We start from the raw sequence: 4,963 nt of genomic DNA, 5'->3' as shown, positions 1-4,963 counted from the left end.
GAAGAGGTGTTGGGAATTCTGGAAAGGGTGAAAATAGATAAGTCCCCTGGGTCTGATGGCATTTATCCTAGGATTCTCTGGGAAGCAAGGGAGGAGATTGCAGAGCCATTGGCCTTGATTTTTATGTCCTCTTTGTCTATAGGAGTAGTGCCAGAAGATTGGAGGCTAGCAAATGTGGTTCCCTTGTTCAAAAAGGGGAGTAGGGATAGCCCTAGTAACTATAGGCCGGTGAGTCTCACTTCTGTTGTGGGCAAAGTCTTAGAGAGAATTGTAAGGGATAGGATTTATGCACATCTGGGTAGGAATAATGTGATCAAGGATAGTCAGTATGGTTTTGTGAAGGGCAGGTCGTGCCTCACAAACCTTATTGAATTCTTTGAAAAGGTGACGAAGGAGGTTGATGAGGGGAAAGCGGTAGATGTGGTATATATGGATTTTAGTAAGGCGTTTGATAAGGTTCCCCATGGTAGGCTACTGCAGGAAATACGGAGATATGGCATTGAGGGTGAGTTGGAGGTTTGGATTGGGAGTTGGCTGGCTGGAAGAAGACAGAGGGTAGTAGTTGATGGTAAAGGTTCATCTTGGAGTGCCGTTACTAGCGGTGTTCCGCAAGGATCTGTTTTGGGACCATTGCTGTTTGTCATTTTTATAAATGACCTGGAAGAGGGGTTAGAAGGTTGGGTGAGCAAGTTTGCGGATGATACGAAAGTCGGAGGAGTTGTTGACAGTGAGGAAGGATGTGGCAGGTTACAGCAGGATATAGAGAGGCTGCAGAGCTGGGCAGAAAGGTGGCAAATGGAGTTCAATGTAGGTAAGTGTGAGGTGATTCACTTTGGTAAGAGTAACAAAAAGATGGGGTACTGGGCTAATGGTCGGATACTTGGTAGTGTGGATGAGCAGAGGGATCTTGGTGTCCATGTACACAGATCTCTGAAAGTTTCCACCCAGGTAAATAGTGCGGTGAGGGAGGCATATGGCGTACTGGCTTTTATTGGTAGAGGAATTGAGTTCCGGAGTCCTGAGGTCATGATGCAGTTGTATAAGACTCTGGTGCGGCCGCATCTGGAATATTGTGTGCAGTTTTGGTCGCCATATTATAGGAAGGATGTGGAGGCACTGGAACGGGTGCAGAGGATGTTGCCTGGTATGGTAGGAAGATCGTATGAGGAAAGGCTGAGGCACTTGGGGCTGTTTTCATTGGAGAAAAGAAGGTTTAGGGGTGACTTGATTGAGGTGTACAAGATGATTAGGGGGTTAGATAGGGTTGACAGTTGAACCTTTTCCCGCGTATGGAGTCGGGTATTACAAGGGGGCATAGCTTTAAATTAAGGGGGGATAGATATAGGACTGAAGTTAGGGGTAGGTTCTTCACTCAGCGAGTCGTAAGTTCATGGAATGCCCTGCCAGTAGCAGTGGTGGACTCTCCCTCTTTATGGGCATTTAAGCGGGCATTGGATAGGTATATGGAGGATAGTGGGTTAGTATAGGTTAGGTGGGCTTGGATCAGCGCAACATCGAGGGCCAAAGGGCCTGTACTGCGCTGTATTCTTCTATGTTCTATGTATAAAAGAAGCAGAAGAACTTTAACAAGAAGTTGGGAAGGCCAGAAGAGGCCATGAAATGCTCTTAGGTGCATTGATATACACAGTGATTTTAGGGTCATAGTTCATAGTTCCCTGTAAGTGGCAGTTCAACTGGACGAGATGGTAAAGAAGGCAATGGGCATGCTTGCTTCATCAGTTGGGGCATTTAGTATAAAAGGTGGCAAGACATGTTGCAACTGAATAAGGCTTTATTTTGGCCACATATGGAGCATGGATTTCAGGTTACCACACTATAGCAAAGATGTGGAGGCTTTGGAGAGAGTGCAAAAGAGGTTGACCAAGAAGTTACTTGGATTGGAGTGTATTAGTTTGAAGGAAAAGTCAGACAAGCTTGGATTGTTTTCATTAGGCTGTTGGGGGCTGAGGGGTGGCCTGATAGTAGATAAAATTGTGAGAATCATGGATAGTCAAAGACCTTTTATTAAGGTGAAAATATCAAATATTAGGGGGACATAGGTTTAAGGTGAGAGAGGAAAAGTTTAAAGGAGATGTAAGAGGAAGTTTTTTTATGCAGAAGGTAATAGCTGCCAGGGGAGGTGGTACAAGCAGATAGAATGCAAAGTCTAAGAGACATTTAAACAGACACATGACAGGCAGGGAATAAAGGGATACAGACCATGTATATGCAGATAGGATTTAGAATGGCATCGTGATTGGTACAGACATAGTGAGCCAAAGGGCTTGTTCCTATGCTGTACTGTTCTATTACCAACGAAGTGCTGGAGGTTTCATTCATTGAATGAAAAGTTAAGACTATTCAGGAAAATTGAAAAGATCCATAGCACTGTTTGAAGATGTCTAAGGAGTTCCCTCAATGCTCTGATTAAAAGTACACTGAACTGCCACCAAAAACAGATTCATTTTGACTGTAACAGAGATTGATTGTGTAGGGGGTGGCAAAGAAGAGGTTCAGTCAGGAAATGCTCTACACTTCCCTGCATGTTGATCTTCTAATTTTGCATGCTTGTTTTTTTTTGAAAGCTGCCTGTCTATAAGTCAGCCTAAATAATGCATCTAGTTTTGAGCTATGTGTTGACCACTATGGATCAGACTGCACTCCCAGGTTGTATGGCTCTAAAACAAAACAAGAGGTTAAGCTTTGGATGCTGAGTTCCCTGAAAATGTGAAAAACTAGCTCAGGGTTAAAACTGGAAGGCAGGTTAACTTAGAGTTTTCTTTTCAGTCTCGGTATGATATTGCAATGCCTACCTGTCAGAATGAAGTTGTCTTCCATTTGTCTGTCCAGTGGATTCAGAAATGGGTAGGTTGCAGGCAGGTTGGGGAGGGTGGGGGCATGAATATGGAGGTGGGAAAAAGAGTTTGTGAATGTAGGGAGGGGCTTATCCTTTCCTAGCTGACCAATCCCACATCCCTGCTTTTTCACACGCTTCGCCAACTTCACTCCCCTCCTCCATCTTCACTACCCCTCTCTAACCTCACTCTCCTCCTTCATCCTCACCATCCTTTCTAACCTCACTCTCTTCCTTCCTCTTGCTGAACCCTTTTTTCAAAAGTGTGTTTCTGCACGTGCACAGTGCAGCCTTTGTGCATCGGAATTATATATAAAGATGTAGTGGTACTGGAATTGTGTGTGGTGCACTCTCCATACAAACACTTAAAGAGTTGCCTGCAGTTACAGGTGCAGCAGGCACAAATTTTAAAAAATGAGATAATGTTCTCAAAATTTAAATCTGAAATTTATTCAATTGTGTTGATATTGACAACAGAAAAATAGTACAATTTCAGTGTGAGTTTGTAAACACCAATGTCATTGCAAGCAATAACTTACAAGTCACACACTCTCTTTCACAATTTATTTGTTTGTGTAACTGCAAATTAGTACAACAAAAATGTAACAACCAAGGACATCGTTTACCTGGTATTTCTTTAGACAAAACACAAACCTGGGTTGGGCTCAGGAAACAAATCACATTCGTAAATTTGTCCATTGTAATTTTTGCAAATTGCAATAAACATCCTATAACTTCTGCAGATGCCACACGACACTAGCCCTCATTTACTGCTGCAATTTCTGTATTTTATTGCTCCACAGAGAAAAGCAGACATCATTGTCTCATAATAGGAGATATCCTAAGCTGTTCAAAACAACACTACTTTTACATTTGTTCCCATTTTGATGATAAAGTGGCTAATTATTAGTAGTCAAAGTTGCCTTAAAATAGCATATATTATGCAGGTTACATTTTAAGAATTATTTTCTTTGACATCTAAAGATACAACTGCTTGCAAGTAGAACATAAAGTAGATTTCTGATTAGGCGGTTGTTTGATTTTACTCCCCTTATGAATTACTGTATCTAGTGTAACAAATATTTTTTAGCAGATGTTTCTGCCTCTGGAAGAAGGGTTTGTGTTTGCACATCTGGTTCTGCATTGATAAAGAACACACGAAATAGTGATTTTCCCTGGAGGAAGATAAATTGTCAAACATATCCACATAGGCGTACGTTAGTGCTATCCTGTGCATTCAAAGAGGAATAGAAAAAATGTAAATATGCCATGGATCTACACTGCATCATAGTAACAGAAAGCTCCTGAAAAAAGTCTCTGATTGTTGCTACACTGTCTGATGGGTTGCTGAAAAAGATTTATAATAGTCATGGATTAATTACTTTAAGTAATGCAATATTGCAAGCATCCTGGTTGATCCCATTTAAAATTGCTGAAGAAGTAGACATGGTTGTCCCATCCAGCAACTATTAATTAAGTCTGTGATTATAGAGGTAATTATTAATAATTAATATAGTTGTAGGCAGATTTTGAATGAATTGTGTAGTGTCCTCAATGCTTTCACGGTCATTTCTTCCCAGCTGAATTAAAAATGCCAATCATATGAAAGTTCGCATTGTAATTGCTTGAAATACAGTGACAATTATGGGATTAAATTGTGAATAATTTGTCAGAAACTTCTAATTTTCCCAAATTTTTTTACAAATAATTCCTATACCTTTTTGTTTTTGGTAAATTGTATCCCATTTGCCTTTCACTCAGAAGAGTCCCAGAATTACACCATGCTTGGCTGAGGCTGAATTTATGTGCTGAGGTCAGGACCTAAAGCTGGACACATTTTCCTGCCTTGAGCCGACATTGTGGTGGCTCCTCATGGAATCTTTCCTCAGCAAAGTTAGCCAAGGTGCAGACTCCTAAGGTTTGAAGGCAAGTAGGAGGTCCTCCACAAATGACAAATCAGCCCTCCATTTGAAGTGTAAGTTGCCGATGCAGGTAACACAGATAGAGAAAGAGGGTGTATCCTGAGCGTGTTTCCCCAGCCTGTGAGCTCCATCTTCATGCTACGTTTTAGCCTTGAGCGGTGGAAGGGGCGAAGGCTACAAGCCCACT

This window comes from Chiloscyllium plagiosum, chromosome 7 (assembly GCF_004010195.1).
Source record: "Chiloscyllium plagiosum isolate BGI_BamShark_2017 chromosome 7, ASM401019v2, whole genome shotgun sequence".
NCBI classification, from domain to species: Eukaryota; Metazoa; Chordata; class Chondrichthyes; order Orectolobiformes; family Hemiscylliidae; genus Chiloscyllium; species Chiloscyllium plagiosum.
Note: the sequence above shows the minus strand (reverse complement) of the source record.